This window comes from Triticum urartu, chromosome 4, assembly GCF_003073215.2.
Source record: "Triticum urartu cultivar G1812 chromosome 4, Tu2.1, whole genome shotgun sequence".
Lineage (NCBI taxonomy): Eukaryota > Viridiplantae > Streptophyta > Magnoliopsida > Poales > Poaceae > Triticum > Triticum urartu.
In genome coordinates, this window is record NC_053025.1 from 248728784 (window position 1) to 248756368 (window position 27585).

Consider the following 27585-nt stretch of genomic DNA (forward strand, 5'->3'; position numbering starts at 1 on the left):
TGTTAATCAACCATTTGAATTGGAGCGGGTGATGTCAGTATCTAGCGGAGTAAAAACACGGTCTTCAAATAAAACACCCCCGTTGTACATGCACGAGAACCAGTCATACCACACATAACCCAGACTCTCGCAGATTTTACCCCTACTGCGATGGACAGAGAACCAACTTCACCCAATCTAACCCCAACCCAAGCAGATAGTAACCCAGTTCCTGTTGACACATCACCATCTCCACCACAGATATCCCAAACAAGAGCAGTTAGTATGGAAGCTCCAGTGCCCAAAGCACCAGTACTACCACGACGAACCCCAACTCCACTAGATAGTACACCTATTCCTATGGAGGAAGCACAACCAGCCATTCATAGTTTAGCATCTATTGCATTTGATGTTGTTAAATCCTATGTGCGTATCTTCCCATCATGGAAATATTATACTGAAGATGAAGGAAAATGCCAGTTGCAGTTGTTTGTCCAGGAGTTATGTGTAAGTAATGTTATTCATGGCAATTACTTTGCTTTGTCTCATCCATTCTACCTCCATGCTGGTTATAATACAGCAAATTTTCCCATTTTTCTCTATAGAGAAGGACCGATTTGGAAACTCAGGATGAGGTAACCTGGGCCAATACCTCTGCTCTATTCAAGAATGCTTGGTGGTAGTATCGGAATTACCTCAAGAAAACGTACTTCACTAGCAAAGAAACTCATCAAATTCCCTTATGTTCTCCTGAGACACATTTACTGGACGATGACTGGGAACGCCTTGTTCTTTACTGGTCCCAAACCAAGAATGTGGTAAGGTCTATGAGCTCATTTTATTTGAAGTACTATATGCTTGCGTCTTACTGTACTCTGTTCATGTAGAACAAGTGCTTAAACCTGAAGAACAATTGTTCTCATTTAAGATTCCATTGCTATCGTGCATACTGCTTTGCTCTTGTATCACTGTATTTACTCATACAAACTCATTTTTAAATTGAACTATCCAATGGAAACTCCAATGGCACAACAGGTATGTTTACGCATGTTTCTTTAACAGGTTTGCACTTATAAATAGCTCTATTGATTTCAATTTCAATTGTGTATACAATTGACTTATCATATCATGCGCATTACTAGCATCATAACAGGGCCAATAGTTTTGTTGTACATGTAGACCCGTGGTACCCATTTGAAATCTTGTTGTGCCATTTAGTTTCCCACGCTTTGTATTATTTTAGTGTTGCTTTCTCTTGAACTGATATCACTACTGAAAACAGGGAATTTGCCATCAGCCAGCTCTTTGCCATCTGCCAGCTGATGGCAAAGAACGTCTTTGCCATCTGCTTATAAAAAACAGATGGCAAAGAACTGACAGACGGCAAAGAACATGGTTGCCATCAGCCAATTCTTTGCCATCTACTAGTGGATGGCAAATAATCTTTGCCTTCTGCCAGCAGATGGCAAAAAGGTTGGCAAATCCTATGGCCGTCAAGCGTGTAACGGGGTACCAGCCCCACCTCTTTGCCATCTGCCAGCAGACGACAAAGATTCTTTGCCATCTGCTGGCAGATGGCAAAGAGATGGGGTTATTTTTTTCTAGGTAAAAAAAACTATGGGGTTACCCCCTCCCTCTCTCCCCACCCATCCAGGTAAAAAAAATGACGTTCGCATCTCATCCACACACCACCACCTACCTCCTCCCTCTCCGCCTCCTTCCCCTTCCTCCCCCCCCCTCCCCCCCCCCCCTCCCCTTTCCCCAACCACCCCGACCCCCCCCCCCCCTACCTCCCCGCCGACCCCTTCTTCGCCCCGCCCCCCATCCCCTCCCCGCACGCCTTCCTCCTGCACGACCTCACCGACCGCGTCGCCGCGCTCGAGCTCGCGGCCCGCGCGGCCACCCCGCAGCCGGCGCGCCGCAAGTACACCTACGCGGCCACGGAGCCCGGCGGCCGGAAGGTCAAGTGGACAGCAAAGGAGAAGCCGCGCGGTGGGGGCCAGGTGCTCAAGTGGGAGGCGGAGCTTGCCTCCCCCAACGACGACGGATTCGACCACAAGTAGAGGTGGGAGGCCAAGTCCAAGGGCGGCGCCGGAGGCAAGACCAAGACCAAGTGGGGCACCGAGATCAAGGGCAAAGGCTCGCTCGAGCCATGGTCGCATGCCTACACCTGGGAGGAGGACTTCACCGCCTCCGACGACGATGAGGATGAGCTGGAGGTCGAGGAGCGCAAGCCAGAGAAGCCCAAGAAGATCAAGGCCGCCGCCAAGGACAAGGAGGATGACAAGAAGAAGAAGAAACCGGCGAGGACGTGCGTCCAGATCAAGGAGATCCCCGAGGACAACACCTCCGGCTGCGACGCCATCCGCAAGGTACGGTACTCAGCACAAAAGATGAGATTTTTGCGGGGGTTTGGGTTCTGTGGCCCGATCCGAACGAAATGTGTGATTTCCAGTAGAATTTCCAATAGATCCAAGTTACCTCTCGCGGGATTTGAGAGAAAATTTGGAATTTTAGAGGATGCTAGTGTCGACACTCTAGATCTGTGCTTAGTACTGGCTACGGATTGACTGAACTCTGCTCTGAATGATATCAGCTTGAGGATTCTGCTCCATGCAATGCACTATTGTCATATGTGTAGTGACCGCCTGACATTTGTCTCTCTTTCTGATGATGCAGGCCTATGCCATGGGGAACGGCAAGGGGAAGGCCAAGGAGCTGTCGCCGCAGGATGCCGCGCTGCTCATCCAGATGAACTACAGGGCGCACCTCGCCCACCACTCCCAGGTGTTCAGCTGCCTGCGCGATCTCGCCGTCGCCATGGCCAAGCTCAAGGAGCTCCGGTCCCTCTTCTACAACCTCTCCTACAGGCGCCGCCTCCCGCACGACCACGAGGAGCGCCAGAGGTTCTCCAAGAAGATCATTGTCCTGCTCCTCACTGTCGACGCGCTCGAGGTGAGCTCCGTCACGGCCTATTTACGATTGCCGATTGCTGATTGCTGATTGCCATTGCTGTGTTGTGGATTTGAAATTCAGTTACTGCATACACTGGTTAACACTATTACTAGTGAGACAAAAAATAAATAATTGAAAGCACACAAGGATGATTACCATGCTATTTAGCTCAGCATCTGTCCAACATATGTATGCACTTGAGATGAGTATAGTGAAGGAGAATGTAGTCTGTTTCTTGTGATAACTGAATAATTTTCTGTCATTGCCTTTGCCCCTGTAGGATTACGCGTCTATTCATCAGTTACTGTGTTTATAGCTCTCATTGTTTTATGAACTCGAATAGCATGGGTTGCTTCCTGTTCTTGTGCTACCTTTCACTCTTTTATGAACTAACTAGCAAAGTGGCCCGCTCGATGCGCGGGCTAGACTTTATACAGTTTAATTAATAGAACATACTAAGTCAACTAATTTGCGACGGATGTAATATTATTTTATTAGTCTAAAGAAAAATTATGACCAAGTGTGATGACTTTTAAAAATTTAATTCTTTTGCGAACATAGTTGTGCGAGCAACACCTAAAGTACTTATTTACTTATATTAAAATTGCATTGTTAATCCAATAATAGATATATTTGACAATCATTGTAAATTTTGTACCTACTAAATTCTACTATTGAAATATGGAAAATTGATGAAGTTTTTAGTACAACATATTGGTTAAATAAGTAGCAATACACTGTGTTCATTTAGTAATAGTTGTTCATTTGGTAGTAGGTTCGGCCTGTATTCCATTTTATTGAGAAGAAAATATAAACATGTATGAATATAGCACAACAATCTTTTAGCTTATCAATTTTTTTATGTTCATTTGAAGTTGAAAAATAAAGCTCAAACTAAGACATGTTCCTATTTGTTTTACTTAAAGCCTAAACGTGTTATGTATCACATGTATATGTCAGGTGTCATGATGCTTAAGTAAAAATCTTAGATCAGACTGATTGTATTTTTTTAATTGAAAGTATGAAATTATGCATGCAAGTACGCATATACATGTCACTAGTTCAGTACATCTGGAATGTCTGCACATTATGGTCTACAAAGGCTATACCTATTTTGTACTTCTGTTCGGTGTTTGACAAATCATTTTGAGAAGCTACTATTTTATTGTAGTACGCGTGTTGGTCATCTGTGCCTAAAGAGATACCTGTAATCTTGAAAGACTTATGATGCCAATGTTTCGTGAAAAAGAGAAATTCATAATTTTAAGAAGTTTGAAATATAATCTTGTGGATCGTGCTAACTGAAGATAGGGCTACTGAACAGGTCATGTGGATTACTCTGTTGGTGTGTCCTATAGTCATGTGGTGCAGCCATTTTGATGAAAAAGTGATTATATATGAGTGTTACAAAATTCTCAAAACACGTTCACGAAATCATGATGGAGTATCAGTGGGATAAATCATTTATTCAGTTAATGTAGACATAAGCTGTAACCATGTTATTGCTCAGCAGACATATTTCTGATGGGTATGCTTATGGCATCTTGATTAATCACTCACGATGCTCCTCAATTCAATAGCACAATCATGTTCTTGTGGACCTCGTCCTTTTTTTCTAATCAAAACCTAAAGTCACAGAAACAATGTATCAGCTAGTTTGTACATGAACCACAACATCACTCATAAATTTATAATATCGATATACTATTTCGAGCGAGTACAAAATTCCATGTACATACATATATCCATCGGTACAGTAATCTAGCGAGCAATCCATGGTTTCATTTGTGATGCATATTCTCCTCTTATGTACCATGTGAAATAAAGGAAAAACGGTGATGCCATACTTTAGGGAATTAATTGCAGTTCCTAAACTTGTCTTCATGTATAAATGCTCTGAATAAGAGTTCCAAGTGATCAAACTCAGTTCCTAAACTTATCTAAAAACATCTCAAGCAAAAAAATCTTGTTAATAATGTCTCCTCAATGTACAAGTATGGATGTGTGTGAACGATACTGTTAAGGTTTTCAGACAATTTATCTCATGATGCTTACATTGAGGGTAGTGTCGAATTAAGGCCATCAGATGCTAATTTTGCTCACAGTATGTACCTTGAATTATCTAATTAATGTAGAATTTTCTAGACTAATTATCTTGCTTCTAATTAACCCATCAATTACTTTTTATATATAAATAGATATGACTGACTCGTCAAAACCAAATGTGCAGTCCATGTGCGAGAAGAACGGCCAGACCCCTCCGCCGATGCCAGTCATTGCTCCGGCGGGCATGGTGAGTTTTATTTGAACGGTCATTAGTTACTAGTCTTCACATTTGAGTTGCATCATGCTAACGATACATTGGAAATAATCTTTGGTGCAGCGTAACTCCCGACAAGCATCGACCGATCCTTCTCCGTCTGCCACTGGCGCGACCGGTCCTACACCTACACCTACACCTCCGTGATGACGGTAAGTTTCCCAAGTGTTTTGCTTAATAGAGTTTTGTTGTGATGCCATGTTGTATCTACACATATCGTTCATAATGTGTGTATGTTTGAAATGCATTGTATGTGTGGGATTGGACACCTAGTCGTGTGCCTTTGGTAGCCTTCCATACAAGGAAATGCCTCCTACTGCTTCCACTGAGCCATGGTAGTTCACTACTGCTCCGGAACACATGGATTGACCGGCATGTGTCCTTCTTTGCTTCTGTGTCTGTTCCTACGGGGAAATGTCACGCGGTGTATCACCGAAGTCCTTGTAGCTTGCTACGACTTGGTTGCACTCGCTGATGACCGACACGTGCATTGCTGGGTCATGTATGCCTGTCCCTGTACGTTTGTGCCACCTTGGTTCTATGACTAGTCATGTCGGCCCGGGTTCTCTGCCATATGGATACTAGCGACATAATCATATACTTAGCATTTTTTCCTCCAAAATGACTCAATATGTTTAGCTAGCTCAAAAATGACATAATAAGCTTAATTAGCTCCAAAATGACATATTTAACCTAGGATAGCTCTAAAATGACCTATACTTAGCGTTTTTCCTCCAAAATGACTTAATATGCTTAGCTAGCTTAAAAATGACATATTTAACCTAGGATAGCTCTAAAATGACCTATACTTAGCATCTTTTCCTCCAAAATGACTTAATATGCTTAGCTAGCTCTAAAATGATATAATATGCTTAAGAAATGACATATTTTAGGTCCTAAATGACTTCATATGCTTAGCTAGCTCCAAAATGACATAATAACCTTACTTAGCTCCAAAATGACCTATTTAACCTAGGCTAGCTTTAAAATGACCTATACTTAGCATTTTTTCCTCCAAAATGACTCAATATGCTTAGCTAGCTAAAAAATTACATAATAAGCTTAATTACCTCCAAAATGACCTATTTAACCTAGGATAGCTCTAAAATGACCTATACTTAGCATTTTTTTCTCCAAAATGACTTAATATGCTTAGCTAGCTTCAAAATGACCTATTTAACCTAGGATAGCTCTAAAATGACCTATACTTAGCATCTTTTCCTCCAAAATGACTTAATATGCTTAGCTAACTCTAAAATGACATAATATGCTTAAGAAATGACATATTTTAGCTCCTAAATGACTTCACATGCTTAGCTAGCTCCAAAATGACATAATAACCTTACTTAGCTCTAGAATGACCTTAGCATGGTTTACACCAAAATGACTTAGTATGCTTAGCTAGCTCAAAAATGACATAATAACCATACTTAGCTCCAAAATGACCTATTTTACAGATATAAGTTGCATCATAATAATCTTCACATTTTAGTTGCATCATAATAATCTTCTTCTTCTAACTTTTTTCTTTCCCATTTTACAGATTTGCTTAAGATCACGGAAGCTTGGGTTGATGAAGTGCTTGTATTTAGTTTTTGTTTTGACCTTGTGAAACTTGCTACCTATGGATGAAACTATGTATATGTATGGATGAAACTTGCTACTATTGGTGACATGTATTGGATATATGTGTTCATGACTATTGGTAATATGTGTTGAATATGCTATATTGGTCATATAAATATATTTGTGTTTGATTTTCTATGAAAATGAATTGATATAAGAAAAAACAAAATTAAATGGGGCAATATAGTCACTTTGCCATCAGCTGGCAAATGGCAAAGAGGCCACGTGTCATCTACATGTAAAATTTGGGCTGGCCTATTTGGGCTCTTTGCCATCTCCCAGCAGATGGCAATGCTCTTTGCCATGTGCTGGCAGACGGCAAAGCATGTAGCCTTTGCCATCTGCTGGCACACGGCAAAGAGCCTGCATACTTTGCCATCTGCTGGCAGACGGCATAGAGCCTGCAGCCTTTGCCATCTGCTGGCTGACGGCAAAGTATGCCGTTAGCCTTCTAACGGGGCTAACCCCGTTAAGAGGCTTTGCCATCAGCCAGCTGATGGCAAAGCCACAGGCTCTTTGCCATCAGCCAGCAGACGGCAAAGAAGCCTATGCCGGCAGGGTTTCAGACAAACTGTTTGCCATCTGCTGGCAGATGGCAAAGCCTTTGCCATCCGCCGACCATGCCTTTTCCATCTACCATGGCAGATGGCAAAGTGCCAGATTCCAGTAGTGTATGATTTGAACCGTGTCTCTATTTTGATTTGGCAAGACAATGCAGTGACCATAGGATATACATATATGCTTGCTTGATGCTTTTATTATGTACTAGTACTTGGCAATAGAAGACTTGGTAGTTTAATCATGTCCACCTTACTAATGAATTGGTTCACCGAAATGAGTTTCATATACTAGTACATGTGAAACCTGTTATGTGTCTGCTTGTTTCTTCTTTTAGAATGCTGACAGAATATTGGGGAAGAGTGCCTAATTAAGCAATGGAAAAGGAAGTAATGCAGATAAGGTTCGGGATAGTGAGATATGCTTGTTGGTCTCGAACAAAGCTAATAAAATAGCTAAGGAAGACTATCTTGAAGACAGTGAGACAACCCCAAAGTCCTGTCTTGGTTTAGTGTTCGAGTTACTGGCCACGACCGCTTGCACAAGCTATTCAAACTCACTGTCTGAATCAGTTCGGTTTCTTGAGTCTCAACTACAAGCTGAAAGACATCGATTAGTTGTGCTGCGATAAGAAGCGGAAGGACTGCGGAAGTCCCTGGAGCATTCAGATGCATACTTTCTGGTGCAACAGCAAGCATTGGAGGATTTTAGCGCCAAATAGGACAAAGCCTATAAGCTTGCTAAGCTTATTGCCAGCATGGTGGATACTCAGGATAACGTTTCTTGAGCTCTTATGAAGTTGTTTCAGTTATGCTCTTGTTTTGCTGCCGCGTTTTTTGCACTAGTGGCCAATTTGGATGGCCAGTGTATGTAATATGCTGCTTTGTTCCCTATATTTGCACTGGTGGCGAACTTTGATGCCCAGTGGATGTAATATGTGTAATAGCTGTAATATGCCAACGTTAGTTGCTTGCTTATTTATTTCCTTATTGTCTTGTTTAGTTGTTTGCTTGTAGTCACTGCAGTTCTTTTTCCGCGTTTTTTTAGTGGCCACAATAACCTAGTTTTGGTAACTAGGCCACAATAATCAAGGCAACACATAGACTGTTGTAACCATGGGCCTCTTGTGGGCCGTAGGATCCATGGACTTTCTACGGGCCGTATGATCCATGGGCCTTATATGGGCCGTATGATCCATTGGTCTTCTACGGGCCGTAGGTTCCATGGGCCTTCTACGGGGCGTGTAATCATTTCGCCAGACATGGGCCGTACTATTTGTGGACCATAACGGGCCATTAGTAGGCCGTATTTGATAACGCTATGAAAACAGCCCAATGGGTTAACGAGGCACAAATGGGCCAAATGTAACCATGGGCTGTATTTGGCCACAAGCGGAACAGGCCAGTAATAGACCGTATCTAATCGAATTCTAGAAATGAGCCCAAGAATAAATGGGCCCTGAGAAGCCAGAAAGATAACACGAGTTGGAAACGGCCCAATGGAATAATGGGCCGTTAATGGGTATAAAGGGGTACACTATTCATTGCGGGCCAGATTCACCACGGACCATTAAAGGGCCAAGAGTTACAAATGGTCTCGTATTGGCCGAAAGACATCATGGGCCATACATGGGCTGGAAGTTACAACGGGCTCGAATCATATTGGAAGGCCCAGATGAAGCTACTTGGCTTAATTCGGATAGGCCGTAACGGGCTGTGAGTTAGTGGGCCGTAAATGGGCTATATACGAACATGCTGTTAACACGCTTTCCGTGGGCTAGCCCGTTACCACTTGACCAAGTCAAACGGGCCGGCCTTTTCACCAGATTTGCCTCTATTGGGCCATGCCACATGTCGACATATCATAGGTGCCTCTTGTCCAATGAATGGATGACAACTGTCCCAATGGTGAGCCAACACGTGTTTCCTCCGGCCAATGAGAATTTTACACGTGGGAAATCCTCATTGGTCCGGGCTTTTAGCGGGTTATCAGATCCAAAAGCGGACCCGATAGCTTAACGGCGTTCCATTACGGTGGATGCCACATGTCGGTCACCCTTGACGAAAGCACTTCCATGACGCACGATTTACCGTCATGGAAGTGGACACTTCTGTGATGATATTTTTGGTAATGTCATGGAACACTTCTAAGACAGCACAGGTATGATTATCTTGATTCTGTCATAAATTTGTCATGGATGTACATGCATGACAGAAAATGTGACCTACTGTGACAAACACGTATCATCATGGAAGTGTCTTTTTTTGTAGTGTCAGTCATGACATAAGGAGGAGGATCTTCGTTGCATCGAAACCGAAGAATTAATGCTTTACATTGTCTATCACCCATACCGCTAACACCCTCACGTTTTCACCAGCGGATGCATTATTCCTGGATCATAAAGTAGATAACTGTTCATCCTCACTCCACTTATGCACTCAAAAAATTATAGGTCATTCCGACTGGTGCAAGATGGCTCGTCGGTGCGATCAACTTACCTTGAAAGTTGTGTTCACGGTTTCTCCCGGGATGCTGTATCCATAAAATGGCCATAATTTTGCCATAAAAACCCCATTGGAGCTCCATGACCCGCCAACACAATCACAACCAAAACTTGTATGCGCCCTTAACCCACTCACGGGCTTCGACAACTTTTCGGAGGCAAGATCCGACTTGTAAAATTGAATTCCGGACTATTTTATGCTTAAAGTCTACTCTACCCCCCTTCCATGAGCTCACCTATGGACTGGTATATGGACAATAACATATAGAACAATGCACCATCCTTCATTACAAACTAGAAAGACTACAGGTTCAGTCATGACTCAAGCAGGAGCCTCCTTGTTGCATCAAAACCCAAGAATTCATGCTTTACGTGGTCTATCACCCATCCCGCTACCACCCTCACGTTTTCACCAGCGTTTGCATTATTCTTGGACCATAAAGTACATAACAGTTCATCCTCACTCTGTTTATGGACTCGAAAAATCATTGGTCATCCAAATGGTGTAAGATGGCTTGTCGGTGCGATCAACTTACCTTGAAAGTAGTATTCATGGTTTGTCCTGCGATGTTGTATCCATAAAAGGGCCACAATATTGCCTTAAAATCTCCATTGGGGCTTCGATAACATTTCAGAGGCAAGATCCGGCTTGTAAAATTGAGTTCCGGACGCTTTATGCTTAAAGTATACTTTACCACCCTTCCGTGAGATCACCTACGGACTGATATATGGACAATAACATATAGAACAATGCACCATCCCTCCATTACAAACTAGAAATACTACAAGTTCAGTCACGACACAAGGCGGAGGCTCTTCGCTGAATCGAAACCCAAGAATTCATGCTTTACATGGTCTATCACCCATCCCGCTACCACCCTCATGTTTTTACCAGGGGATGCATTATTCTTGGATCATAAATTACATAACAGTTCATTCTCACTCCATTTATGCACTCGAAAAATTATAGGTCATTCCAAATGGTGCAAGATGACTCGCCGGTGCGATCAACTTACCTTTAAGTTGTATTGACGGTCTGTCCCGCGATGTTGTATCCACAAAACGGCCACAATTTTGCCATAAAACTCCATTGGATCTCCATGAACCACCAACACAATCACAACCAAAAGTTGTAGGCACCCTTAACTCACTCGCGGGCTTCGACAACATTTCAGAGGCAAGATCCGGCTTGTAAAATTGAGTTCCAAACGATTTTATGCTTAAAGTACACACTACCACCCTTCCGTGAGCTCACCTACGGACCTATATATGGACAATAACATATAGAACAATGGACCATCCTTCATTACAAACTAGAAAGATTACAGGTTCGGTCATGACACAAGGAGGAGGCTCTTCATTGCATTGAAACCCAAGAATTCATGCTTTACATGGTCTATCACCTATCCCGCTACCACCCTCACGTTTTCACGAGCGGATGCATTATTCTTGGATCATACATAACCGTTCATCCTCACTCCGTTTATTCACCCGAAAAATTATAGGTCATTCTGAATAGCGCAAGATGGCTTGTCGGTGCAATCAACTTACCTTGAAAGTTGTATTCATGGTCTGTCCCACGATGTTGTATCCATAAAACAGCCACAATTTTGCCATAAAAACTCCATTGGAGCTCCATGACCCACCAAAACAATCACAACCAAAAGTTGTATGCGCGTGTAACCCACTCGCGGGCTTCGACAACATTTCGGAGGCAAGATACGACTTGTAAAATTGAGTTTCGGACGATTTTATGCTTAAAGTATACTCTACCACCCTTTCGTGAGCTCAACTATGGACTAATATATGGACAATAACATATAGATCAATGCACCATCCTTCCAGTACAAACTAGAAAGACTACAGGTTCAGTCACGACACAAGGGGGGCTCTTCATTGCATCGAAACCCAAGAATTCATGCTTTACGTGGTCTATCACCCATCCCGCTACCGCCCTCTCATTTTCACCAGCGCATGCATTATTCTTGGATCATAAAGCACATAACAGTTCATCATCACTCCGTTTATGCACTCAAGAAAATTATAGGTCATTCCGAATGGTGCAAGATGGCCCGTTAGTGCTATCAACTTACCTTGAAAGTTGTATTCACTGCCTGTCCCATGATTTTGTATCCATAAAATGGCCACAATTTTGCCATAAATACGCCATCGGAGCTCCATGACCCGCGAACACAATCAAAACAAAAAGTTGTCTGCTCCCTTAACTTACTCGCGGGCTTCGACAACATTTTGGAGTAAATATCCGGCTTGTAAAATTGAGTTCCGCATGATTGTATGCTTAAAGTTAATCTACCACCCTTCCGTGAGCTCACCTACAGACTGATATATGGACAATATCATATAGAACAATGCACCATCCTTCCATTACAACCTAAAAAGACTACATGTTCAGTCACCACACAAGGAGGAGGCTCTTCGTTGCATCGAAACCCGGGAGCTAATACTTTACATGATATATCACCCATCCCGCTACCACCCTCGTGTTTTCACCAACGGATGCATTATTCTTGGATCATCAATTACATAATAGTTCATCCTCACTCCATCTATGCACTCGAAAAATTATTGGTCATTCCGAATGGTGCAAGATGGCTTGTTGGTGCGATCAACTTACCTTGAAAGTTCTATTCGCGGTCTGTCCCGCGATGTTGTATCGATAAAAGGGCCACAATTTTGCCATAAAAACTCCATTGGAACTCCATGACCTGCCACAACAATTACAACCAAAAGTTGTAAGCGCCCGTAACCCACTCGCGGGCTTCAATAACATTTCAGAGGCAAGATCCAGCTTGTAAAATTGAGTTCCGGACGATTTTATGCTTAAAGTATACTCTACCACCCATCCGTGAGCTCACCTACGGACTGATATATGGACAATAACATATATAACAATGCACCATCCATCCATTACAAACTAGAAAGACTACAGGTTCAGTCACGACACAAGGAGGAGGCTCTTCGTTGCATCGAAACCCAGGAGCTAATGCTTTACATGGTATATCAGCCATCCCACTACCACCCTCACATTTTCACCAGTGGATGCATTATTCTTGGATCATAAATTACATAATAGTTCATCCTCACTCCATTTATGCACTCGAAAACTTATTGGTCATTCCGAATGGTGCAAGATGGCTTGTTGGTGTGATCAACTTACCTTGAAAGTTGTATTCACGGTCTGTCCCGCGATGTTGTATCCATAAAAGGGCCACAATTTTGCCATAAAAACTCCGTTGGAGCTCCATGACCCGCCAAAACAATCACAACGAAAAGTTGTAAGCGCCCGTAACCCACTCGCGGGCTACGACACCATTTCGGAGGCAAGATCCGGCTTGTAAAATTGAGTTCCGGACGATTTTATGCTTAAAGTATACTCTACCACCCTTCCGTGAGCTCACCTACGGACTGATATACGAAGAATAACATATAGAATAATGCACCATCCTTCCATTACAAACTAGAAAGACTACAAGTTCAGTTATGACACAAGGAGGAGGCTCTTCTTTGCATCAAAACCCAAGAATTCGTGCTTTACATGGTCTATCACCCATACCGCTACCACCCTCAAATTTTCACCAGCGGATGCATTATTCTTGGATCATAAATTACATAACAGTTCATCCTCACTCCATTTATTCAGTTGGAAAATTATTGGCCATTCTGAATGGTGCAAGATGGCTCGTCGGTGCAATCAATTACCTTGAAAGTTGTATTCACGGTTTGTCCCGCGATGCTGTATCCATAAAATGGCCACAATTTTGCCATAAAAACTCCATTGGAGCTCCATGACCCGCCAACACAATCACAACCAGAAGTTGTATCCACCCTTAACCCACTCGCGGGCTTCCACAAATTTTCAGAGGAAAGATTCAACTTGTAAAATTGAGTTCCGAACGATTTTATGCTTAAAGTATACTCTACCACCTTCCATGAGCTCACCTACGGACTGATAGATGGACAATAACATATAGAACAATGAACCATCCTTCCATTACAAACTAGAAGGACTGCAAGTTCAGTCATGACACAAGGGGGATGCTCTACATGGTGTATCACCCATCCCGCTACCACGCTCATGTTTTCACCACCGGATGCATTATTATTGGATCATAAAGTACATAACAGTTCATCCTCGATCCATTTATGAACTCGAAAAATTATAGGTCATTCCGAATGGTGCAAGATGGCTAGTCGGTGCGATCAACTTACCTTGAAAGTTGTATTCACGGTCTGTACCGCGATGTTGTATCCATAAAACGGCCACAATTTTGCCATAAAAACTCCATTGGAGATCCATCACCCGCCAACACAATCACAACCAAAAGTTGTATGCACCCTTAACTCACTCATGGGATTCGTCAACATTTCGGAGGCATGATCCGGCTTGTAAAATTGAGTTCCAGACGATTTTATGCTTAAAGTATACTCTACCACCCTTCCGTGAGCTCACCTACGGACTGATATATGGATAATAAAATATAGAACAATGCACCATCCTTCCATCACAATCTAGAAAGACTACAAGTTTAATCACGACACAAGGAGGCGGCTCTTTATTGCATCAAACCCGAAGAATTCATGCTTTACATGGTCTATCACCCATCCCGCTACCACCCTCATGTTTTCACCAGCGGATGCATTATTCTTGGATGATAGAGTACATAACAGTTCATCCTCACTCCTTTTATGCACTTGAAAGATTATAGGTCATTCTGAATGGTGCAAGATGGCTCGTCGGTGCGATCAACTTACCTTCAAAGCTATATTCACGGTCCGTCCCACGATGTTGTATCCATAAAACGACCACAATTTGGCCATAAAAACTCCATTGGAGCTCCACGGCCCGCCAACACAATCGCAACCAAAAGCTGTATGCACCCTTAACACACTCGCGGGCTTCGACAACATTTCGGAGGCATGATCCGGCTTGTAGAATTGAGTTCCGGGCGATTTCATGCTTAATGTATACTCTACCACCATTCCGTGAGCTCACCTACAGACTGATATATGGAAAATAACATATCGAACAATGCACCATCCTTCCAGTACAAACTAGAAAGACTACATGTTCAGTCATGACACAAGGGGGATGTTCTTCGTTGCATCAAAACCCTAGAATTCATGCTTTACGTGTTCTGTCACCCATCCCGCTAATACCCTCACATTTTCAATAGCCGATGCATTATTGTTGGATCATGAAGTACATAAAAGTTCATCCTCACTCCGTTTATGCACTCAAAAAATTACAGGTCATTCTGAAAGGTGCAAGATGGCTCATCGGTGCGATCAGCTTACCTTGAAAGTTGTATTCACGGTCTCTCCCGCGATGTTGTATCCATAAAACGGCCACAATTTTCTCATAAAATGTCCATTGGAGCTCTACCACCCTCCAACACAATCACAACCAAAAGTTTTATGCGCCCTTAACTCACTCGCGGGCTTCGACAACATTTCGGAGGCAAGATTCGGCTTGTAAAATTGAGTTCCGGACGATTTTATGCTTAAACTATACTCTACCACCCTTTCGTGAGCTGACCTACGGACTGATATATGGAGAATAAAATATAGAACAATGCACCATCCTTCCATCACAAACTAGAAAGACTATAGGTTCAGTCACGACACAAGGAGGAGGCTCTTTGTTACATCGGAACCCAAGAATTCATGCTTTACATGGTCTATCACCCACCCCGCTACCACCCTCACGTTTTCACCAGCGGATGCATTATTCTTGGATCATAAAGTACATAAAAGTTCCTCCTCACTCCGTTTATGCACTCGAAAAATTATAGGTCATTCCGAATGGTGCAAGATGGCTCGTCGGTGCGATCAACTTACCTTGAAATTTGTATTAACGGTCTGTACCGCGATGTTGTATCTATAAAACGACCACAATTTTGCCATAAAAACTCCATTGGAGCTCCATGACCCGCCATAACAATCACAACCAAAAGTTTTATGCGCCCTTAACTCACTCGCAGGCTTCGACAACATTTCGGAGGCAAGATCCGGCTTGTAAAATTGAGTTCCGGATGATTTTATGCTTAAAGTATACTCTACCTCCCTTCCGTGAGCTCACCTACGGACTGATATATGGACAATAAATTACAGAACAATGCACCATCCTTCCATCACAAACTAGAAAGACTACAGGTGGAGTCACGACACAAGGAGGAGGCTCTTTGTTGCATCGAACCCAAAGAATTCATGCTATACAAGGTCTATCACCCATCCCGCTACCACCCTCATGTTTTCACATGCGGATGCATTATTCTTGGATCATATAATACATAACAGTTCATCCTCACTCCATTTATGCACTCGAAAAATTATAGGTCATTCCAAATGGTGCAAGATGGCTCGTCAGTGCGATCAATTACCTTGAAAGTTGTATTCACGGTCTCTCCCGCGATGTTGTATCCATAAAATGGCCACAATTTTCTCATAAAATGTCCATTGGAGCTCTACCACCCTCCAACACAATCACAACCAAAAGTTTTATGCGCCCTTAACTCACTCGCGGGCTTCGACAACATTTCGGAGGCAAGATTCGGCTTGTAAAATTGAGTTCCGGACGATTTTATGCTTAAACTATACTCTACCACCCTTTCGTGAGCTGACCTACGGACTGATATATGGAGAATAAAATATAGAACAATGCACCATCCTTCCATCACAAACTAGAAAGACTATAGGTTCAGTCACGACACAAGGAGGAGGCTCTTTGTTACATCGAAACCCAAGAATTCATGCTTTACATGGTCTATCACCCACCCCGCTACCACCCTCACGTTTTCACCAGCGGATGCATTATTCTTGGATCATAAAGTACATAAAAGTTCCTCCTCACTCCATTTATGCACTCGAAAAATTATAGGTCATTCCGAATGGTGCAAGATGGCTCGTCGGTGCGATCAACTTACCTTGAAATTTGTATTAACGGTCTGTACCGCGATGTTGTATCTATAAAACGACCACAATTTTGCCATAAAAACTCCATTGGAGCTCCATGACCCGCCATAACAATCACAACCAAAAGTTTTATGCGCCCTTAACTCACTCGCAGGCTTCAACAACATTTCGGAGGCAAGATCCGGCTTGTAAAATTGAGTTCCGGATGATTTTATGCTTAAAGTATACTCTACCTCCCTTCCGTGAGCTCACCTACGGACTGATATATGGACAATAAATTACAGAACAATGCACCATCCTTCCATCACAAACTAGAAAGACTACAGGTGGAGTCACGACACAAGGAGGAGGCAAGATCCGACTTGTAAAATTGTGTTTCGGACAATTTTATGCTTAAAGTATACTCTAGCACTCTTCCGTTAGCTCACCTCCGGACTGATATATGGACAATAACATATATAAAAATGCACCATCCTTCATTAAAAACTTGATAGACTACATGTTCATTCATAACACATGGAGGAGGCTCTTCGTTGCATCGAACCCAAAGAATTCATGCTATACAAGGTCTATCACCCATCCCGCTACCACCCTCATGTTTTCACATGCGGATGCATTATTCTTGGATCATATAATACATAACAGTTCATACTCACTCCATTTATGCACTCGAAAAATTATAGGTCATTCCAAATGGTGCAAGATGGCTCGTCAGTGTGATCAATTACCTTGAAAGTTGTATTCACGGTTTGTCCCGCGATGCTATATCCAAAAAATGGCCACAATTTTGCCATAAAAACTCCATTGGAGGTCCATGACCCGCCAACACAATCACAACCAAAAGTTGTATGCGCCCTTAACCCACTCGCGGGCTTCGACAACATTTCGGAGGCAAGATCCGACTTGTAGAATTGAGTTCCGGACGATTTTATGCTTAAAGCATACTCTACCACCCTTTTGTGAGCTCACATACGGACTGATATATGGACAATAACATATAGAACAATGCACCATCCTTCCAGTACAAACTAGAAAGACTACAGGTTGAGTCACGACACAAGGGGGATGCTCTTCGTTGCATCGAAACCCAAGAATTCATGCTTTAAATGTTTCATCACCCATCCCGCTACCACCCTCATGTTTTCACCAGAGGATTCATTATTCTTGGATCATAAAGTACATAACAGTTCATCCTCACTCCGTTTGTGCGCTCGAAAAATTATAGGTCATTCCGAATGGTGCAAGATGGCTCGTCAGTGCGATCAACTTACCATGAAAGTTGTATTCACGGTGTTTCTCACGATGTTATATCCATAAAACGGCCACAATTTAGCCATAAAAACTCCATTGGAGCTCCATCACCCGCCAACACAATCACAACAAAAATTTGTATGCGCCCTTAACTCACTCGCGGGCTTTGACAACATTTCGGAGGCAAGATCCGGCTTGTAAAATTGAGTTCCGGACGATTTTATGCTTAAAGTAAACTCAACCACCCTTCCATGAGCTCACCTACGGATTGAGATATGGACAATAAAATATATAACAATGCACCAACCTTCCATCACAAAATAGAAATACTACAGGTTTAGTCACGACACAAGGAGGAGGCTCTTCGTTGCATTAAAACCCAAGAATTCATGCTTTACGTGGTCTATATCCCGTCCCGCTACCACTCTCACATTGTCACCCGCGGATACATTATTCTTGGATCATAAAGTGCATAACATTCATCCTTACTCCATTTACGCACTTGAAAAATTATACATCATTCCGAATGGTGCAAGATGGCTCGTCGGTGCGATGAACTTACCTTGAAAGTTGTATTCGTGGTTTGTCCTGTGATGTTGTATCCATAAAATGGCCACAGTTTAGCCATAAAAACTCCATTGGAGCTCCATGACCCGCGAACACAATCACAACTAAAAGTTTTTTGCACCCTTAACCCACTCGGGGGCTTTGACAACTTTTCGGAGGCAAGATCCGACTTGTAAAATTGAGTTCCGGATGATTTTATGCTTAAAGTATACTCTACCACCCTTCTGTGAGCTTACATACGGACTGATATATGGACAATAACATATAGAACAATGCACCATCCTTCATTACAAACTAGAAATACTACAGGTTCAGTCACTACTGCAGGATGCTGCTAATGCGACACTATGATCGGAGACCCTTCGAGAAACTGTGTGTGATGTAATAATCGCAAACGGTGCTTTATGAAAACCGTCAAAAATGTGTAAAACGTTTGCGATGACGGATGCATCAAACAAGGTTCAAGTTTTAGTTGCGTGTGCGATGAAGGGCATACGGTTCTGTTCAATTAACTGTTTGCGATGAGGAGGAACAAAAGAAACGGGCAGCTAGATGAAGGCATGTGCGATACACAGCATACGGTTCACTCGGATGAACTGTTTGTGATTAGGCAACACAAAAGAAACGGGTAGCCAGATGAAGGTGTGTGCGATATACGGCATGCGGTTTCGTCGGATGAACTGTTTGCGTTCAGAGATGAGAACAGAAATGGTTCAACTTAACAAGATGTGTGTGTTACGTGGCAAACAGGTCTGTAATCAGAAATGTGTGTGAAGACCGATAATAACACAGCCGGTTGCTTCTAATAAGACATGTGTGGTGTGCGATGGGATTGCATACAGAACAACAAGATATATGTATGTATGTATGTATGTGTCTATATATATATATAAGGACATGCTTGCATAACCAAATTAAACATCCACTTACATAGGTGGCTACTACAACCATGGCATTTGCACACACCAAATTAAACTATTACATGCATAATTACATAGGTGGCTATTACACACATGACATATCCACACACACCAATAAAGTAAACTATATATTACATGCATGATTAACTAGCATAAACGATCATCTGATCATCATCTACTTCTTGTGACGCTTGCTCTGCTTGTGGCCCGATCAAGACTCGTCGATTTGGGTAACGAGGCACTTCCTCATGTCAACAATCTGCCTGTGCATCTCGTAGCATGTGTACACACTCTTGGCCGCGAACCTGAGGTGAGGTTCATCCAGTTGCCGCATCCAGCCCTAGTGCCAGGATACGGGACTTGTTCTCTAGGCATCTTGCTTCATCTTTTAGTAGTAGTGCTCGATGATGGCCGAGGCGAGTTCGACCAGGGAGTCCTGCTTCGTGCTGCCCCAGATCCTGTAGTGGTCACTGATTTCGACAAGGTTCTTGCAGGCCAAGCCCGTAACACTAGTGCTTTTACCTTGTCTTTGGTATCCATCGTGGCAAACTTGTAGTCGGTGCTGTTGACAAACCCGTTGAAACGGTCGCAAGGCTCTGTGGCCATGCAGTAGTGGTAGATGAGTACATGATGGCACACGCACAACTGGCCGATGGCAATCTTCTGATCTATGCCGGGACGACCGACGGTGTACTGGAGGTCGATGCAGACCACCTTGTACTTGTCTCCAGCAAGCAACTGCTCAACGCTGTTGATGTAGTCATCCACCACGGCCGGATCGATGGTGTACACCACTGAGATATCCGTCTCCCTCACGTGGGTCTCCACTCTATGCTCGCCGAACTCCATTGGAGCGCCGCCAGACATCCCCTCTCTATATGTCGTCGTGGGTGTGCTTGTTGTGTTGCGGGGCGCGATCGAAAGGTTGAAGAGACTAAGGTTATAATGGCGGCGGGAATTAAAGGGGAAGCCAGACGGCAAGGAATATCGGCAGGCCCTGATGGCAGTTCTAATTTGCAGCACGTAACTCCATTGTGTCGCACGTAATTGCATCGCGTGGCAACGCACGCAGCACAACCGCATGCATATGGGGCCCCCGACGTGATCGTGCGCACGCCCAAACGCTGGCAGAGCGCGCGCGGAGGGACGAGAGCAGAGCGCTCCACGGTCGCCTCAAGGAAAAGTTTTCCACAAGTCGAGCGCGTCGACGGACACGAGCAGAGCGCACCAACGGACGCAACAAAACATGGCGCGGCGCCTAACGGCAAGCACAGTGCACTGCGGCGCCTAACGGCGAGAAGAGCTTGCCGAGGGACACGAGCAGAGGACGACACAGTGATACGTGGCAAATAAGACGAAATGTGTGAGCGATGTCAGAGACATCAAGCACGAATCAGATTAGAGTTGCATGTGCGATACGTAGCAGACAGTTGATCCATCAGAGCTGTTTGTGATGGAATAAGCCATGTGTGTTGCTGGCAAACGCTTGCTGGTGTATAACCTTAAATTTAACCAAAAAAGTGTTAATGCATGTTACAAAAATTGTATAGCTAGAAACTATGTTCAAATACGACTCCAACGATCTAATCTATGGCGACATGCATTCGTATTTTATTAGTTAAATCCTACTTATAAACCAGGACGGGGGTATAGTAGGTAATTAAATCGCAAACGTTTTTTTATTAACTGTATGTGTATGTGTCATCTCGTCCTCCTCTCGCACGTCTTGTCACCCCGCTGCCGCAGACGGCTTACAGCGCATGCTTGCGCAGCGCGCGGGGGAGTTCTTTTGGCCAAACGGCATCGCCATTGAATCGTCGGTGAGCCCATTCCCACGCAACCTCGCAGGTTCCCGCGCAAGCTTCCAGCATGACTTAGTGAAATCCCCCAAAATCCCAATGCTTGCCGCCCTGCTATAAAAACCCTCACAGCCGGTGAGTCCTCCGTCGCATTTTCCCTTCCCTCCCTGTAGCTTATCTCGTCTGCTTCTCCCACAATCGCCAATGGCACCGGTCCATCGTCGTCGCTCAGCCACTCCCTCGTCATCAGAGGATAGCTCCAGCTAGGAGGCTACACTACGGCGGCGGCGTAGTGTAGTGTGCGTGGCGCCCCTGTTGGGCGTGCACGGAACACCCACCACACGCTCCGCCGCCGCTGCCCATTGGCAGCTATTGCCGGCCACTGTTGCCGGCACACCACCATCGAAATCCAGGGCCATCTCCCACTCTGTCGCTGCGGCCCGAAGGCGGGAGGTGGCCGTTGTGGCCGCCACCCCACTGCCGGCCACATTGGCCATCACCCGCTCTGCCACCGTGGCCTGAAGGCGGGAGGTGGTGGTCGTGGCCGCCACCCCATTGTCGACCACCGTGGCCGCTAGCCCACCGTCGACCGCCGGGATCATCACCCGCTCCGCCATCGCTGCCCGAAGGAGGGAGGCCGAGGTAGAGGCCCGCACGTGCGCCAGCGACCTTGCGCGCTACATCGAGTTCCTGCAGGAGGAGGAGGAGCGCCTCGTCAAGCACGCAAAGAACCTTACCGCACCCGTGGCCGCAGCACACACCGACGCAGAGGCGAGGAATCAGGAGATCTACGAGCAGTCCGGCCGCTTCGAGAGAGATCGTCTGGAGTGGCAGTGTGCGTTCGAGTTGGCGAGCGTCATTGAACATGCAGCAGCGGCAGACACCGTATTACATTTGTCCAGCTCGCCAGTAGGCTCCTCCTCCTCCTCTGCCTCTGACTGAGCGCGCTCGGCAAAGGAGAGGCTGCCGGAAGTAGCACAAAGCCCCTCCATTGTAGTAGTAGTATTTAGGGGCTATTTTGTTCAGTTCATTTGACTGTAGATGTGTGGTCGAACTTTACAACGTACTTGAAATTAGCTAGTATATATAGTTGAACTAGCTATTTCAGTACATGGTTGGCAACAATTGGGGAGAAGTTTGGTCAGTTCAGCTGTCGAGTTGAACTATTTGTATAAATTAAGAACGACTGCTTAATATATGATTGGAATCTATGCTTAATTACTGATTTGAGTTGCAAAAATTACATAGTGCTAATGATTTCTAGCTGCATATTTTGGCAAATCGCAGTGTTACAAGGATTGGCAAATGGCAACGTTACTAGATTAACAAATGTAAATCTTTCTAGTTTGATAAATGGCAACATACCCAATATGGCAGATGCAAATCATACTAAATTGTTTGTACGTGGTTGGACACGGGTCATCCAAAACAACCGTTTGCGTTGAAGGGATGAACAAATCCTGCGCTGCTCTCACTTTGCATACGAGTGTTCTATCTAAATCGTTTGCGATCAAGAGCTTCAGAAATCCTACCCGGCACATTTTCTCTTGGCTTCCTGGGGAAGCTGTGGGTTTGCATACAGGTGTTCTACCTAAAACGTTTGCGATGAGTGTTTTATATTTAAAAAGAGAATTAAACTACGGCTTGGGCGCCATTAATGGAGACGATGCGAGCAAGGTGGGCAGCCATGGAAGTCAAAGGGCTCGCTTCCCAATGAGCCTGCACAGCGTATAGCTCGCATGCTTCCCGGTGATCCCGCGCACTCGAGGACAGCTTGCACGCCTCTTGGCGAGGCTGCGCACAGGACGGTGCTCGCACGGCTCCCATTCAGTCAAGGTCAAGCAGTTGTCCGCATGGCACCTCCTACAGCCATTAAAACAAGACACGTGGCATCATGTGAATGGTTAACAGAATTTTGGATTTACTAGAATTTAAAAACGAGGCATCTCAATGTTTTGCCGGCAATCAACGGTGCCCTGGTGTTTGAAATTCATTCCCATTTCTTGCTTGGGACCTAGTCATGCACCCAAGGACACAGATTTGATTTTTCAGCCAATTTATATGCACTGGAGCATGTGCATGTAGTTCAAATTTGAATTATGCACATAAATGCATTGAAAACGCAGTTAATGCATAAAAATGTCCAAACGAACCATGAAAAATCATTGAAATTCACACAACACTCATGTTGTTCTATGTTGACACGACAAAAAAATTGAAAGCAATAGGAGGCATTGGATATCGTTTCGTCCCCAAAGGTGGGACGTTCCTTACTGAAAACCATCATGCTTGTTGTGAGCAGCTCCGGTTTGTGAGAACCATATACCCAAACCTGCCCAAATGGGACAAATTTTGTACCACGGCATATTGATGCCGCTCCATGATAGCATGCCAAGTTTCATGAATTTTACACGAGTTTTGGATTGACTAGAGTTTAAAAACCAGGGATGTCAATGTTTTGCCGGCAATCAACGGTGCCATGGTGTTTGAAATTGATTCCCATTTCTTGCATGGGACCTACGCATGCACCCAAGGACAAAGATTTGTTTTTTCAAAGAATTTATATGCGCTGGAGCATGTGCATGTAGTTCAAATTTGAATTATGCACATAAATGCATTAAAAACTTACTTAATGCATAAAAATGTCCAAACGAACCCTGAATAATTCCAATTCTTTTATGATCACTGCAGATAAAAGGTATAGCAATTTAAACACCGTCCATGGCCGCTATGACCCCATTATGTAATTCAAATCAAGATGAAAAATCAAGTAGATCCCACACAGTTTATTATAAGCGACCATGTGAGATGCAGCACAAAATATCTTCGGACCATGTCTGAATAAGGAACCGTGTCTGATGACACCTTGCGCGCCAGTTTTTTGGCTGAAGCGATTCCAAATTTTCGGCTTCCGCAGAAATATCTACGTCCCTGCCCCCTCCACCTTACCAAAAGCCACATTTCCCCTCTTTCCACCTTCCATTCCAAGTTGAAACCTTCACTCCTTGCTTGCAGCGCCGCCTCCTCCTCGCCGGCTGTAACACCCACGACGCGGCTATATCTCCCACGTGTCAGGGCACGACTTAGAGGCATAACCGCATGGTAGGCATGTCGCAAGAAGGGTAATCTTTACACATCCCATGTACTGAATAAGAAAGGGATAAGGAGTTGGCTTACAATCTCCACTTCACAAAAATACAAGTTAAACATACATCATCCAGAATACAATTAAGGTCCGGCTACGGAACCAAAATAAAAGAAGACAACCCCAAATGCTAGATCCCCAATCGTCCCAACTGGACTCCACTACTGAACAACATGAAACAAACAACACAACAAACACGATCTTCATCGAGCTCCCACTTGAGCTCGGTTGCGTCATCTACACTGGTATCATCGGCACCTACAACTGTTTGGAAGTATCTGTGAGCCACGAGGACTCAACAATCTCACACCCTCCCGATCAAAACTATTTAAGATTATAGGTAGGAAAGGGTAGTGAGGTGGAGCTGCAGCAAGCACTAGCATATATGGTGGCTAACTTACGTAGAAGAGAGCGAGAAGAGAAGCAAAGCACGGTTGAGAAGCTAAAAGTGATCAAGAAGTGATCCTGAAACTACTTATGTTCAAACATAACACAAGACCGTGTTCACTTCCCGGACTTTGCCGGAAAGATACCATCATGGCTACACACTCGGTTGATGCATTTTAATTAAGTTAAGTGTCAAGTTCTCTACAACCGGACATTAACAAATTCCCATCTGCCCATAACTGTGGGCACTGTCGTGGTTCTAAGTCTGACAGTAGAATGTGGGGTAGGGATGTAGAGGCAAGATCCTAGCTATGGAGGAGTTGTACATGCAAGTTTTACGAGTTCAGGCCCTTCTCGGAGGAAGTAATAACCCTACGTCTCGGAGCCATGAGGCGGTTGACTGGATTATATGCGTGTGTGTTACAAAGAGTGTGAACCCTTGTCTCAGAGGAGGGGTGGCTTATATAGAGTGCGCCAGGACCCCAGCTCCCCTCTGTTACACTGAGTTCAATACTCATAAAGAGAGAGCATTATAGGTAACGCCTGTAATAAAGTGCTACAAATGATCATTAAATATACGAGTAAATGCCCGACCGTTGCTGCGTAGAGCGACTTTAGGTCTTCTTGTGTGTAGAGTGGTCTTTTACATGGTCGAATGGTTGAGTAGTCGAGTGACTTAAAGAAGAAGACGTCTCCGAGTGAATGGTAGGTCGAGTGGATTGCACTCAACACCTTTATTGGGTCCTCCCTGCTCACTCTTGAACTTCTTTGCTTCTAAGACAAGGATCTTAGGTAGGACGTATAGGTCATGCCTATTACCCTACCCCGGGTCTATGTCCTCATCATTAGCCCCCGAATGGATTGAGGTCCGAGTGAAAAGAAGGTTGAAGTTGATCTTGCCTTGACTCTTGCCTTTCTCAAGAATTCATCTCTGAATGGAGGCCAGTGATGGAACTTTCGGCCTTGTTTCGGTCGCCTTGATCGATTCAGATATTACCGATTGGTTTTTATAGCGTCACCTGTCGAGTGTCATTGTTGATGTGAAATCTTTGGCATGATCAGTTGCAGAGGATCCCGGATTTCACGGGATTCGAAATTTCGGTAGAAGCGCTCCAGACGGAGCGCGCCGTGGTAAGCGGAGTGGACAGACATGACGTTTCGATTTCCACGCCACCTTTTTCGCCACGTATCCCATGTGTGACTGTTGAGGGATTTGACAGGATTGCCCGGACCCACGCGTCAGCCACTCGGAAGTGGGCCTTTAAAAGCAGCGAGGCTGAGGCGTCCGCACTGTGCGTGCCCATTCTCCTTCTTCTTCCTCTTGCTCCTTCACCCCATCCGGCTTCTCCACTCTCGACGCCACCGCTCCGCCGCCATGGGGAAGGAGAAAACGGTGGTGCTGGAACGCGCGAAGAAGGCGACGGGGGCGGCAAAAAGCAAGAAGATGAATCGGGGGTCTTGATCGCACTCGGGGCTGCCGTCGGATTGGATCCAGGGAGATTGGATCCGATCTTCGCTTCGACAGGAAGACTTGGACGATATGGCCGAGCTAGGGCTGATCGTCCATGAGTCTGTGCGGCTGCCGGAGGGGGAAACGGAACCATAGCCGCGACCGGGTGAGTGCGTTCTGCTTGCCACTCATGTCGACCGCGGCTTCTCGCTTCCTCCGCATCCCTTCTTTCGAGGTTTCCTGAATTTCCTTGGGGCCCAACTCCATCATTTTACTCCCAACACTATCACGTATCTTGCTGCGTTCGTATCCATGTGCGAGAATTTCCTGGGGTGTCGATCGCACTTGGGTCTTTTCAAGCACATCTTTACCATCCGCTCCCAAACAGTGAAGAAAGCGAACTCGAACGACGAGAAAACCCATGTTATCCAGATGTGTGGGGGTCTGGGTATTCAGAAGAGGAAGAGAAGTTCTTTTCCTTCGATGACTCTTCCGGAGTCGGTCAGGGGCTGGCAGTCGACCTGGTTCTACTGCCCGGATATCGTGACGCCATGCCAGCCGACTGGACTTCCCCCTTTCTCTTTTGATCATGTTCGAACTCCAACTTCGTTGAAAGTGACTTCCACGGAGAAGGCGGAGACAGGCAGGCTAGTCGAGAGAGTAGTTCAATTCATCAACCAAGGTGTCACTGGCATGGATCTGCTAGACGTGTTCCTCAGTCGGCGCATCCAACCACTCCAAGCTCGTGATCACTCCATGTGGATGTACTCGGGGCCTGGTGACACTGCTCGGGTTCATCCAGAGGAGGTGGCAGCCAAAACAGTGGCCCAGTGGCTGAGGGTATCACCGGGAACAAGGACAACCCTAGGGGAGCCAGGAGAGTCGACCCTTTCAGCGACAGCAATCAGCCAGACAAGGCTTGGCCATAACGACTCAGTTTTTGGACGTGTTTTCTGACTGTTTGTTGATCCGACTGACTTGTGTTCGGCTCCTTGTTTTGTAGATTTACACGGAGATGTACTCAATGCCCAATGGTGAACAAGCTCTGGAGCAAGACCAAGAAGGCGAGGACAGTGCGGAGGAGAGCGGCGAGTGGGAGTCACCAGCCAACGATGACGAAGATGAGAGCGATGAGTCGGGCGATGAGGAGGTAGCCGACTCACTGCCTCGTTCTGAACGTCGATCCAAGTAG

The 27585-nt window shown here is 44.8% G+C and overlaps 1 pseudogene; it reads left to right on the forward strand.

The window, feature by feature from the left end:
• The first annotated feature begins 1667 nt into the window (after positions 1–1667).
• Positions 1668–27585, forward strand: LOC125554712 (annotated as a pseudogene).